Genomic DNA, 14,450 nt, shown 5'->3' with positions numbered 1-14,450 from the left:
ATCACATCCCCGACGGTGAATGCCTTCCCGCCGTTGCGCTGTCAGGATGCCCATGTTGGCACTTCAGTGTCATGAAGTCGTGACACCCGAGTCGGGCTCAACAGAGGAGCTGAGCCCGCTCTAGGCCCCAGCTCCTGAGGGGCGCCCGTGAAAGACAGAGAACTACAATTCCCAGAAGGCAGTGCCGTAGCGTCTCATACGGCGCATGCGTGCCTTCCTCGCGTGCGCTCGGCCTGCCCCGTTGCCCCGCCCCGCGTGCCCAGCTTCCGCTGCCGCCGCAGCACGTCGCGAGCTTGGGGAGAGGCCGGGTTTCCGATTCCGGCCAGCCTCGCTCTGGTCCCTGCGGCTGGCTGCCGAGCCTTGTGCCTCCGCCATATTGTCTGTGTGAGGCCGGTGGGGAGGGAGGCGAGAGCGGCGGCCGCTTCAGGTACCGGCGGGCGGGGCGGACCCGACCCCTCCTCCCGGGGCCCGGCGGGGCGGGGGCCACCCCGAGGCATGGCGGGGGCAAGGATGGGGCCACGGCGGAGGGGTCCATGAGAGGGGAGGGGGGGGCCCTGCAGGGGAGGGGGCCCCTCCCCGCTGTGTGTGGGGCCCGGCCGGGGGGGGGGGTGCCCTGCGGGGGGGGGCTCATCCTCCTTCCCGGCCTCAGGGCTGTAACTCTACAGAGGAGGGGGCCCCGCTAGGGGATAGGGAGGGGGGGTGCCGGGGAGAGGGGGCCAGCTCTGCGGGGGTGGGCCCCTTCTTAGTTCTCTCCGGGGGGAAGGAGGAGGGAGGGTCCCAGGGTCCCACCCCCTCTCGCTTCTCTGGGGGGTGGAAGTGGGTGGGGGGGGGGTCTATAGCCTTCTGGAGAAGAGGAGCCCCTCCCCATCCCAGCCCTGTTGGCAAGGTGTGTGCCCCTGAGAGAGGCAGTATCCTGCCCCACTCCCTTTGGGGTGGGGCAGGACTGTTCCCCTGGCTGAGAGGATCTGTCTTGCCCCACCAGGGTGAGGGGTGGGAAGAAGAAGGGTCCATCTCTTTCTACCAGGGGAGTATGTCCTTTCCCCATGTGAAATAGGATGTTTCTTCTTTTAGCTTCATTGGGAGGGCGCTCTTGCCCCTGAAGCTGTGGTTTGTCAGGCTCTTCTCAGCTCTGTGGATGGCAGGGGGTTTATGTCCCGAGGAAAGCTCCACTTATCACTGCTCTTCTCACCCCAGCTGAAAATTGGTTCAAAATACTTTTATTGGAATAGCAAGTTCTATCACTATTGCTCAAGCATGTGAGTTTTATTTTTATTTTTTAAAGAGGACCAATTGGGTAAGAATGTTTAGGCCACCTACATTTTTCTAGCCAGTCTTTCACTGGGAACAGTGGGAGATTTATACAAAAACTGAGGATGGAGTATGCTCCTTATATGTTAGCGAAACTTTTCGGCCGTGATCTTGTGCCAGGGTCCAGTAGTGCAATCCTCTGTGTCCATGTGGAGTCCCATTGACTGCAGTGGAACTCTGCAATGATGCAGAGGTTTGCACTATTAGGACCTGATGTAGGTTTGAGAGGCTCAAGAAAGTTACTGTTGTAATCCGCATCTTTTAGTGGGAAGTAAGTGGTGGAGGGCACTGCTAGGACCACACTACTCCTATTCTCTTTTGTTATGCTCTTTTCATATGTAGTTACCAGATTTGTGCACATAAATATGGTAATTGTACAAATTTGGTTCACAACACTACCTAAATTATTTGGAAAAAGTGGCCCATAAAGTGTCATAATCAGGCTTAAGAGTCAACAACTCATTGAGATGGCTGGGGGGCAGTTCACACCTCTCCTAGAGTTGCTGTTTCAGGCTTCTTACAGACACCTGGACGCAACACATCAGCTTTGCATGTGTTTATACTCAGGCCTGATCTAGACTAAAAAATTGTATCGACTCAGCTACATTGCTCAAGGGTGGGAAAAATCCACACCCCTGAGTGGCATAGTTAAGGTGACCAAACCCTGGTGTACATAGTTCTAGGTGGATGGAAGAACTCTTCTGTCAGCCTAGTTCTTGCTGCCCAGGGAGGTGGATTACTTGCACCAACAGGGGAACCCCTCCCTTCACCGTAGGTAGTGTCTACACTGGAGCACCACAGTGGCCCAGCTGCAGCTGTGTTGCTGTAGCATTTCAAGTGTAGACAAGCCCTCAGTTCATGTTTAGAAGACTGTCTTTGTAGACATAGGTGCTAGAAATATACTCTTTAAAAAAACCCAAAAAACCACTTGAAGTATGCAGAGTCAGATATTCATGGGGCCATGTAATACCTGAGACAGGCAAGATTAGCCCGTGGGTTGGGTGTTTGGCTCTAGTGGCGCAAATCATGGACATCTGTAATAGGTAGATATCAAACATCTGTTCCCCCTCTTCTGTTGAGACACACACATCTGACAGAGGTAAACTTCATTTCATAGTTCTCTTGGGGGTAGATGCATCTGTGAGGAGGGTGGGTTTACATCCCCCTGTGGTGATGGAGGGCCTACCCGTTTCTTGGACAGTTAGGTGTCAACCTCTTTTCACATCTGTAGCAGAGAGGGGGATGTACAGTATTGCCTAAGGTGTGAGGATGGAGTTCTTCCCAGCTCTGAGGTGGGGGTGTAGGCCTTTGAGGGGTGGGGGTCAGGGGTCTGTTGCCTTGCAACTCAGAGGTGAGGAGTTAAGTAGGGTATGTTTGGGGTGGATATAGGTTTTAATATTTTCTACATATTAGTAGAAACTACATCCTCCAAAATCTTGTCATGGGGAGGTACAAAGCTGTTGGGGTGCTGATAGTATAAACTTCTCGTGGCTGTGTTTTTCTAAGTAGGTTGTGTTCTCTGAAGAGGAATCACTTTCTTGCAAGTATAATCCCATAATGGAGTGGGTGGAATGTACTGGGAAGGTATTAATCCTAAAAATGATTTGAGGGAAGTTATAAAGAGAATTTCAAAACAAGGGGGTAAATCTGCGGGGGTGGAATGTGTCCTGGCAATGGCTGTAGTAAAAAGAGGGGGGAATTGACATCAATGGAGAACCAGGTGATCTAGTACGGCCAGGATTAGATGTTGTAAACTGAAGGAAACTAGGTCCTGGACCGAGAAAGGGTGGTGTAATTGCTCATGTGGAGGGGAAGTATCTTCTGGAGAAAACTGGGAAATACATTTTGGCTGGGGTGAAACATAAGGTGGAGGTTATATAATAAAAATGAGGGGAGGAGTAGATCCTGGGGGAACATGGATTGTGGAAAAGGGATTAGAACGTCAGCAGTAGGTGTTGTGGTCAAAGTGGGGGAATTAGATTGTAGGATGGAGCTGGGGCAATGGAGATGAATGCTATAGTAGTGAAGGGGAAGGGTTGCCGCTTCATAGTCAGGAGGTCTGTGAGTTGAGAATGAAGATGAGCTCCTGGGGCTGGGGTGCAGGAAAAAATTGTAGTAAAGGTACTTTCTCAGGGTAGAAGAAGAAATTACTTTGAGTGTGAAGGGTGTGATAGAAGGGGTGCACTGAGATTAGTTTCTGAGAGAACAAGTGTGTTAACCAAATGATGTGAAAGGAGTAAGAGTAGGTGACAGAGTGGAGGTGTGATTAGTTTCCATGTCTCGTGTTATCTGTAGGGAGGCCTGGGGATCTATTTCTGGGTTATCAAATGTGTCATTCTTTTTATCCAGTGATAGTGGATTGCTTATATTAACGTGTGTCCCTTGTGGGGCTCTTGGGGTGGGGTTGAGCTCTTTCTAGTGAGAAGTAACTCCTAGATTTTTAAGTCCAGAAAGGACCGTTATGATCATCTAGTCTCATCACAATGATCAGCTAGTTTTGATTACAAGGAAACTGCCTCCTATGAACTCCCTTGGTGCCAGATGCACCATACATAGTTGCCAAAACCTTGGTCTTCTTCCTTGATGACTTCTACAGTGTAGTTATGAGTTGTTGGTACAAAATTCTTTAGTTTATATTGACAACTAAAAGTGGGGACACTGTAGAACAAATTGAGTTTAATATAAAAAATGGGAGCCACTGTACTGATTATTTTAACTTTCTTTCAACAAAAACCTTATTTAAAAAAAGAGGAAATTTTGGCAATCACAAGAGTGCCACAGATTTTAGAGTGATAGTAGCCATCTTGGTCCCAGGATGTGAGAGAAACAAAGCAGGTGAGGTAATATCTTCTATTGGACCAACTTCTGTTGCTGAAAGAAACAAGCTTTCGAGCTTACACAGAGTTCTTCTTTAGTCCTGAAAAAGATCACTTTTTAAGCTCTTTCAACAACAGAAGTTGGTCCAATAAAACATACTACCTCACCCACCATGTTTCTCTCAGATTTTAGGTTGTTTGCTGCAGAATATGGGAATCTTGACAAAGGGGATTTCAACGTCCACTTTAGTGAGACACCTAGGTGTCAGAACAAGTTGACTTATGAGGTTGGTCATTGCTAACAGCAGTGTGATCTCCACTATAGTCTACATTTTTAGGGTATTTGGGTATGTCCGTCTTGACAGAGGCATATACATTTGTACTGTTTTCAGAATGAATGAACATGAGGCATTTGGATTCACTTACAGTTAGTAGGTATGAAGAATGTTGCCAAGATGGAGGACAGATTCTCCTTAGAACAGCAATTGACAGTTGTGTGACTTTTATTTTCGTTTTAATATTTTGTATGCTAAGGATGGACTTCAGCGTTCATATCCCTACTGAGTTGTAATGACTGTTGAATACTGCTAGTCTTGTGGATTTAGTTGTCTTCAAAAGTGCTGGTATGAAATGCAGAATTATCATGTGACGCATTCCTTCGTGGATACATTTCAATTGCCCGCTCTGTCTGAGAGCTGCCCTGTCTAACAATAATTTTTATACAGGGCAACCTTTCCCTATACTGTATTAGTGACACAATAGCTGGCATTTAACAATCTCTGATTTATGCAGACCATGACTGTTTTTCTCCCCTTGTAGTATTTATATATAAACTTCTCTGAAGTTCAAGTATCAGGTTTGTATGGGTGCAGATTTTTTAGGGGAAAATATTTTTATGTATTGCATCTCCTGCTTTAGCATCTGGGAGTGGCACAGACTTTTCCTGCCTTAGTTTCTTTCCTGATGCTGCCTGAATGTTATTGAAAATAACTTGCAGTCACTTGTCTTGCAGTCCAGTTCTGTCAATTTCTGATGATAAATTTTCTGTTGCACAAAGTTTACAAATGTTACCTGCTTGACAGGACCAGACAGCCATGAGGATTTCCTGAGGAGAAACATCCAAATAGTGAGATCTTTTTTCCTTTTGGTGGTGGTGGTACTTTCCAACTCTGCCAATACATGGGCTGCTTAAAAACTTTAAAAACAAACCAAAAAAAAAAAAAAAGAGTTAAAATAGCTGTGGCTTTGCTGTCTGAACTCCAGAGAAAGCACTCTCCTTAAATAATCCATGAAGGAAACCATGTAGGAGATTGCATATCAGTGCTCTCTCTTAGAGCCTGCTTACTAATTAATGACAAGAAAAGACCACCCTTCAAAGCAGCAGTTTCTAGGTAGGGTATGATTTTCCAGAACTCAAGTGGATGGGAGGCCTATGTTAATCCAGTCTGAGATCAGTTGCAAAGTGAATATAGAACATAAGAACGGCCATACTGAGTCAGACCAAAGGTCCATCTAGCCCAGTATCCTGTCTTCCAACAGTGGCCAATGCCAGGTGCCCCAGAGGCAATGAACGGAACAGGTAATCATCAAGTGATCCCTTCCCTATCACCCGTTCCCAGCCTCTGGCAAACAGAGGCTAGGGACACCATCCCTGCCCATCCTGGCTAATAGCCGTTGATGGACCTATTGTCCATGAATTTACCTAGTTCTTTTTTCAACCCTGTTATAGTCTTGGCCTTCACAACATCCTCTGGCAAAGAGTTCCATAGGTTGACTGCATTGTGCGAAGAAATACTTCCTTTTGTTTGTTTTAAATCTGCTGCCTGTTAATTTCATTGGGTGACCCCTAGTTCTTGTTATGAGAAGGAGTAAATAACACTTCTTTATTTACTTTCTCCACGCCAGTCATGATTTTATAGACCTCTATCATATCTCTCCCAAGTAGTCTCTTTTCCAAACTGAAAAGTCCCAGTGTTATTAATCTTCCCTGTTGCGGAAGCAGTTCCATACCCCTGATCATTTTTGTTGCCCTTTTCTGAACCTTTTCCAATTCCAATATCTGTTTCGAGATGGGGCAGCCACATCTGCACATATATAGTGGTGCTAAAATCTCCCTTTCTGACTTGAAGGAACAGTTATTTACTGTTGCCAAGTGGAGAAGTCCAGCAGCTGCAAGCTTGATAAAGGGTTATAGTTTGGCGATGGTTGGCCAAAGCCCCAGCAGAACAAGATTTATATTTGGCAGAGTGGTGTGAGAGAGAGAGAGATTGGCTTTGCACTGGGATTCTTGCAAGCGCTGTTGCTTTGGGTGGTGTCTATTACAAATTTGCAGAGGTAAATGCTTTTTTTAAATGCATTCCATAACTTTCAGCCTTTGGTGCATGACTTGCACCCTTCAATTATCCTGTATACTATGGTATTCTAGTGGCACAGCACCAACTGGTACAATGTGGCATGTGTGGGGAAAAGGACGCTAACGTGTACCACTGTCTTATACTAGATGTATTCGTTTGGCAACACTTGTTTACTCTGGTACGTTAATAAAGCTTTTAAAATTGGATTGAGTTTCTCTTCTGCCAGTCTCTTAGGTAACATGTAGCACTAACACCTGCCATGCTTTGAGGATATCTTGGAATGATAGGATGAAAGCTCCTTCGGCCCAGTTCAGAAGTGGGGATGAAAGAGCCTGTGCTTTAATGAGAATACTTGGGGTTGGACTTTTAGTTGATATAGATGCCTCAATAGAATTTGGTGACCTGAGATAATTCAGTAGACTTAATCTAGAACAAGTCTTAGAGTTTTTGGGTCTAGGAAACAAATCCAGACAGTTTTCCTTCCTCTAATGCAGTGATACTCAGACGGAGGCTCAGGAGCCACAAGTGGCTCTTTAATGTGTGTCTCCTATGGCTCTTTGCAGCACATGATATTAAAACACTGCAATTTAATTATTAACCAATCAAGATGCTTTTATGATGTTAACCAGTTGTAGAATACTTGGTCAGTCATTTTGCTGAGAGAATTAGATAAAATGGTAAATGAAACAATGCATTCACGCTACTGTGATTCCTCTGGGTAATGTTGATCGCTAATTTGGTTCCTGAACCACTGAGGTTTGAGTATCACTGCTCTAATGTAACTGACTTCTGTGATCACACTACAATGCACAGAACTAGCCTTAATATTTAAGGGAGGATCAGAGAGACTTTCCTGGGGGGGAGCTTCCCAAAGTCAACAGACTACATAAAGCATTTGTTGGGAGAGAGTGGAAGGAAACCTCCTGGTTACTAGCAGCCTCCTGTTGCAGGACTAGTTCACTGCTGTTGGGGCCAGGTTACAACACTTACACAAGTTTTGCATGCGATAGTTGCTCAGATAAATTGGGGACCATTGGAGGGATTTTTGTGTATTCCTTTGAAATTTAGCCCTTATAAAGTTGTCTGCAAACATCAGCAGATTCATTGCTTCAGTGAGCACCCCTATCAGACAGGTGTGGTACTTTTGCCATTTTACAGATGGCTGAACAAAAGCAGAAAACTTGTTTTGCCTGAGACTACTGAGGAAGCTAGCATCAAGTGTGGGATTACAGTGCAGGTGTTCCTTGTTCTCAGTTGTGTGCCTTGTCCACTAAACTGTGCTGCTCCATTCTAATGGGATGCCTCTCTTATGGCCAAATACAGCTTTGGCCCCTCAGCAGAAGAGCCAACTAAGCTGTTAGGGAGTTTATGGCATCTTTAGTGCCTTCAGTGTCAGTTTAGAGTGTGTGCTAATGCAGGAATTACTCTGGGAGACTTACTGCCAATTTCTGAACTAAACTTTCCTGCCATTTCCAGTTATAAAGGGTTGATCAAATTTTCTTTTAAGTTTAAGTTGCAAACTCTTCCTTTGTTGCCTGAGTTGACAGAGAGGGTCTCAGGCTTTATAAAATCTGACTCCTTATTTCTCCACAGCTGAGCATCACCACCCATTTAAAAGGAAACGGGAAGGATAGCTGGCTCAAAATGTAGCTCAGGAGGCAACAATGATGGGAGAACAAGACCGGGGTAGCCAAACTTACTAACTCTCTGAGCTGCATATGACAACCTTCAGAAGTTCGAGAGCCGGGGCATGCCTGCCAGGGCTCGGGGCTTCAGCCCTGCTCCTGCTGAAGCCCCGATCTCCAGCAGGCACGTCCTATGGGGCTGAAGCTCCTACCCCACCACCCCGCTACCAGGCACAGGTACAGAGCTCCCCCCACAAGTCTGGTAGGTGGAGAATGGGAGGGAGGCATGGTGGGGCTCCATGAGCCACACTTGAACTGTAAAAGAGCTGCATGCAGCTCATGAGCCACGGTTTGGCCACCGCTGGATTAAATTTAAAAATTGTCTGTTGGAGTTGGACTTTTTAATCTCTGAATTTCAATAGAATGCTTTGTTTGGATTTTAAAATTTTATTTTATTTTTAAGTTGACGTTGTCCCTTTAACGGGCAAATGGATTCCTGGAAAAAAAGATACAAAACACCAGTCCTCGTAAATCCAAACCAATTTCTATTTCTAGTTGGATTATGAAAAATTCAGATTGCTGGAGTTCCTGTATCCCTGAAGGTATGCAAACCAAGTCCCTGTTGCCAAATTGAATTTGTTTTTACTGTATACCACAGCAGTCACTAATTCTTCTGTGTTAGGGTTAAGAATGGGATTTTTGAGTTCTGAGTGAAGAAAGACTACCTTCTGTTTGACCAGATAGGCTTCACTGTAGTCATCTACAGTGTGTCTAGATATTTTATTTAGAGTAACATGCACTTTGTGCTAAGTCATTTCTAGACACAAGGACAGTCCCTACTCCAGGGAGCCCACAGTTAGTCAGACAAGGAGGTAGAGGTTAGAGGAAAGGGAATGATGACAGGCAGTATGTATGTAAGTCAACTGGATCTGCTTTTAGAATGTTTCCAGTAACTACATTGGACGTCTTTAAACATTGGTTATGTCAGAGATGGACCCAAGCCTTAATTCTGAAAGGTGGTATTTTCCCCCCAGTGGTGCAGTAGACCAATAGATGCAGGTTTGGAAAGAATTCTTTTTTTATTCTTGTTCTTTAGGCCACTTTGGGGGAGAAGGGTGATTCATTATAATTTTGCACCTCTCAGATACCTGGTAAAAAGTGATATTTCAGAATGAGCCGGCTGTTTTCTTTCCTAGCCACATGAACACTGCTACAATTGCAGCTGTTAACAAGCTTATGTGAGGAAAGTAGGAGTGAGTGGAAAGCCTTTGGACCCATCTGAGCAATCAGCCTTTGCTCTAGTTCTTGGAGAAACCTGTTTGGTATATGCTCTTTCTAGGGCTGATGAAGAGAGGGGAAGATGTCCCTGGATCTCTGGGGGCAACAGGCAGCCACAAGAAACAATTTTGAAAAAATTGGGTAATCTTGTCATTTCTCATCTTGTTCCTCTGGAGACATTTTCTTCCAGCTTAGTCTGACTCTTATAACTGGGTCATCTTCTGTAATGGTCACATTACATACTATTGAAAAGAGTTCAGCGGTGCTCTGTCTAGATAAACTCATAGCTTTCTGGTAATATTCTGCTGCTGGTGGAAGTAGTGAAGCAGTGCTTCTCCTACCCACTCTATGGATTGTTACTATTTAGTAATGTTTGTATCCAGGGATGTCTTATTTATACACTTACTCAGAAAGGTCAGGAGTTAGATAGCTGTTGCAACATTCCTCAGGACACCAGTCTTCTGGGAAGTTCTTGGCTTCCAGTTCCATTAGTATCAACGTAAGCACTTAGACTCAGTGTGACACTTGTTTTGGGTGTAGTGCCCTGAAGAATCCCACACTCAGAATTTTCTGCAAGGAGAGCTTGGTGCCAGAAGAACTTCCATGGAAAGGGCAAATGCATTCCCATAACTTAGCTACGCTCTCAATAAACTACACAAAGTGCCTTTTCAAAACAGATTTCAGAAATACCTGTGTCCAGAACTGTGAAGGGTGCTGGTATCTATCTCATAGGCAGCTACATTTTGCTGACCTTTTGCATGGGATACTTCCACTGAGCAGTAAATTGACACACATTTTATTAATTAATATTACTTTTTTGTGCTGTAAATGTATACCACCCCTTAGAAAACACAAGTTCTGTGATATGAGGGGCTTACTATTTAAATTAATGAGAGCAGTTTTTAAAAGCTGTCGGGATCTTTCTCTTTTTTTAAAAAAAATATGGCTAATTTAACTGTGGCTTAAACTAATCAAAATGTTTTTTTTTAAATAGAATTTTAAGCTTCTCAGTCTCAGCTTTCTCATCATTCTAGTGGTTACAGCTGTTCCAGAATTTTTCTGAATTATCCTGCTATAGCTATGCTGGTCAGTTTCCCCATGTAGACAAATCCTTAGTGTTGAACAATCTTTAATCTTTCTAAAGCCAGACTTTTTTCCTCCTTCACCCCTCTTTTAGCCCCATTTTGTCTGATCTCCAGTATAGCATTGACTAGAAACCCAAAACTGTGATTCTCACTTAAACCATGTTTGTGGTAGAAGTGAGCCCTCTCCAAGTCTTTAGAAATTATTGGTTACATCCACCACTTAAGAGGAGATGCTGAGATTTCTTCAGAGCTGTACTGCATCACTATGGTACTTGGCTTCCTTGCTTTGTAGTGCTTAGTGCCCCAGGATGCTTTTTGTTTCTGTGGGCAGGATAACAGTTTTGTTTTAGTATCTGGTGAGGATAGTAATGTGAACTGTAGGTTAGAGTAATCCAGCTGCTGGCACTTGTCTCCATGTGTCTGCCTTTCTGATAAGAAGTGCACTGTTTTCAGTATTACATGTGCTTCTGCTGAAGATTAGGGCAATCAAATACCTGTTGCAACCAGGAGCAGTGACCATTGTTGCTTTTAGGCCCTGTTCATGCTACAGCTTGTATTGAATCAGTTAACTGGCATGGTTGGCTCTGGCACATGATTGCCTTCCTGTAACCAGCTCAGCACAAAACTATTTTGCAATGTGGACACAGCCCAGTCTCTCCCCACCCCTTCCACCCAACACATCTATGTGACTAGTTTGGTGATTCCTTCTTTCTCCTAGCTCTGTGTGCAATAAGACATGCTGGACATGGAACAATGCACTCTTCTTGATGCCACAGTGCATTTCCTCCATGTACTCTAGCCTCTGGAGATACACTAGGATAGCTCTCGAAATTTTCCCTCAATGAACAGGTATTGTCAGGCTGTTTGGTATGTGCAGATGCACAAACAATATTATGAAGGCTAGAAAGTTGCTGTGTGGAAACAAACTTTACTTTATTGCTTGTAAACACTTTGACAATGCCTTTTAATCTGTTACAAAATCACAGGTCAGAAATAGTGTGGACAGGGGCCTCTGTTCTGTCTTGTGCTTTTTCCCATCCTTTTTGTTGTTTGACATACTGAACGTTTTGTTGGCTTCATTGCTGTTTGGTTTGAAGGGAAGTATCCACCCAGATTTGAAAGCATAAATGATGGAAGCGGGGAGTGGAGATGATAGTGTTCATGCAGAAATAAACAAGTCACATGCTACATATAGACTCTGTCCACCCTACAAGTGTAACTGTGGTTTTGTAATCAGTTCATTACACTCATTTGACCTAGGTACAGCTCAGCTGTTTGAGTTGTCCATAGTGCAGCTTTTCTTCCTCTCAGCTATGGGCTGAACTGTATTTTGCATGTTACTGCCTAGCTGTGTTGGTATCAGTACGTTTTGGCCAGGAATTTAAATCATCTTATTTTGCCCTCTTGCATTAAACACCCCCTCCTCCCTCCAACACATTTCTTATTGGAAGGGATGAGAGAATTGACAGTGCTGATCACTTTTGGTTTTAAAGGAAATGGAGGAAGATATGCAAGTAATGTTACATTTACTTTAAAACCAAAAATTACCACTACTGTCATTTCTCTCGTTCTTCCTCATATAGAACTGTGGAGGTAAATACCTATTTATCCTTCTAGTCCCTGAAGTTTTTGTGGAATTGTTGGGGAAGCTCCAGTGGATGGTGGTTTTCTGAGGTGCCTTTTTGGAGGAGTTTTCATACTGTACATCCTGTGTCAGCCTATAACTACATGACTTAGGAAGCCATCTACTGTGAAATTTGCCCTGTTGTTGACTACTATGACTCACTTTTTTTCAACAAAATGATGAAATTGGTCTTCTAGAAGAAGCTAGACCAGATGGAGCACGCTAGAATTCTTATTGATATTTAAATCCTTGTAAGTGTTCAAACTAAAACAGCCAAGTCAGTTTAGACTAGTCTAGAATCAGCTAGTTCTACAGAGTATTACTAGAAAACTCTCCTTTGCTGTTATGTCTACAAAACTTGACAATGGCTAGATAGCTGGTGTGTTGAGACCACTGCATATCATGCTGACCAATATTTTCTCATTGTTTCCTTGTCTCTTCCCCCACCCCACCCCAAATCTGTCTGTCTCCATCTGTCTTGTCTTATACTTGGATTGTAAATTCTTTGGGAGAGACTGTCTTTTTGTTCTGTTTGTACAATGCCGAGCACAGTGGGGTTCACAGTAGGCACTTGGATAATATAAATAATCTCAAATTAGAAAATTAACCAGCTGAAACATTGCAAATTAGTCTTGCATGGTCTCTGTGCATCCAACCAGCTAGGTTTCTAACTTTAGCTCTTTAGTTGCTTAAATTGAAAGTCACTGTCACTCTGCTGGGAGGGAGCAGAGTCAGGAAATGAATAAAAATGAAAGTTTTCACTTGAAATGTACGATCCTAATGGATTGCAGTATACTAAGTGCATTTTAGTAAACTTGTGGATTCTTGCAGTGTATAATTACACTTCAGGGGCTTTTCCATCTATCTGCACTCCTAATTTCTAGTTGTGTAAGTCATGCAGAACGACACTCATGGCCTTAGGCCTTAGATGATTGCTACATGGTTTTCTACAGTAATATTAGTGTGTTGCAAAGGCATAATACTCTCTCCTGCTAGAGATTTTCAGTTGGTGCTCCCGGCCCACTCCTCTGAGCTGCTCTGAAATGCACCAGTAAATGAGTCTTTAGTCTACATTTTATTGGAGGCTTCAATCATATCTCTGATTCAGACTGTCATGAGGATGCACACCTTTGTAACCTTGAGGCTGCATTATCACAATGACTTCTACTTGAAGTTACACTTAAAAAGCACCTGCATGTGTCAGTTACTGCAAAATGCTGCAGCCCATGATATGAGTAGGGCCTTACCAAATTCAGGGTCCATTTTGGTCAATTTCACAGTCATAGGATTGTAAAAATCATAAATTTCATGATTTCAGCTATTTAAATATGAAATTTCACAGTGTTGTAATTGTCGGGGTCCTGACCCAAAAAGGACTTGTGTGGGGGTCGCAAGGATATTGTAGGGGGGGGGTTGCAATATTGCTACCCTTACGTCTGCACTGCTGCTGGCAGCGGCACTGCCTTCAGAGCTGGGCAGCTGGAGCGTGGCAGCTGCTGGCCGGGATCCCAGCTCTGAAGTGAGGATGGCCTGGTGTAGTATTGCCACCCTTCCCTTTGCCTTGCTTCCTGCAGAGCTGGGCCTTTAGTCAGCACCCGCCACTCTCCGGCCACCCAGCTCTGAAGGCAGCAACGCGGAAGTGAGGGTGGCATGGCATGGTGTTGCCACCCTTACTTCTGTGCTGCTGCTGCTGGCGGGGCGCTGCCTTCCGAGCTGGGTGCCCGGCCAACAGCCGCCGCACTCCAGCCGTCCAGCTCTGAAGGCAGCACAGAAGTAAGGGTGGCAATACCGCAACCCCCCTAAAGTGACCTTGCAACCCCCGCTGCAACTCCCTTTTGGGTCAGGACCCCTGGCCTGAGAAATGCTGGTCTTCCCCATTAAATATGTATAGTATGGGGTCAAAGCACACAAAAGACCAGATTTCATGAGGCGGGAGACCAGATTTCACAGTCCGTGACCTGTTTTTCATGTCCATGAATTTGGTAGGGCCATAGATATGAGCCACTACGAGGACCTAACCAGTGCAGAGAACAGATTCTACTTGCTTGTTATACCTCAAGATGTTGGTTACATTCTACAAAGTCCAAAAGAGTCTCAGATTATGGTCACCTGAGAAATTACCTCTCCCTTTGTCCTTACATAGGGATTATGAGCCAGTAAATTGCTTCCTGCCGTTGGCTTGTCATCTATTAAGGGCAGGGGATGAAACGTGCTTGGTGGAGGGTTTATACCTCCGGGACTTGTCCCTCTGGTTGTGTGGCACATCCTAAATTTAGCCTGCTTCAGGGTGCTGTGCAAGGCTTGTTGGTAAAGCCATAGAAATGTAGAGCTGGAATGGCTCTCAAGAGGTTATGTAGTTC

General features: G+C 44.5%; 1 protein-coding gene across 10 annotated transcripts in view; it reads left to right on the top strand.

Moving 5' to 3' along the window:
• Window positions 1-277: 277 nt before the first annotated feature.
• CSNK2A1 (casein kinase 2 alpha 1) overlaps window positions 278-14,450 on the top strand; it is a 34,951-nt gene continuing 20,778 nt past the window's right edge. For 6 of the 10 annotated variants that reach the window (XR_012154609.1, XR_012154607.1, XR_012154608.1 and 3 more), the window contains exons 1-2: window positions 278-427; window positions 1,072-1,256. The gene's annotated coding sequence lies outside the window, so the exon portion shown is untranslated. Of the gene's footprint in view, window positions 428-1,071; window positions 1,257-8,071; window positions 8,341-8,566; window positions 8,706-14,450 lie in introns of those variants that run through there. The other 4 variants (XM_073308752.1, XM_073308754.1, XM_073308750.1 and 1 more) reach the window with 4 other exon arrangements.

The sequence above is a fragment of the Lepidochelys kempii genome, chromosome 13, assembly GCF_965140265.1.
Source record: "Lepidochelys kempii isolate rLepKem1 chromosome 13, rLepKem1.hap2, whole genome shotgun sequence".
NCBI lineage: Eukaryota > Metazoa > Chordata > Testudines > Cheloniidae > Lepidochelys > Lepidochelys kempii.
Note: the sequence above shows the minus strand (reverse complement) of the source record. Positions and strands in the feature narration are given on the sequence as shown.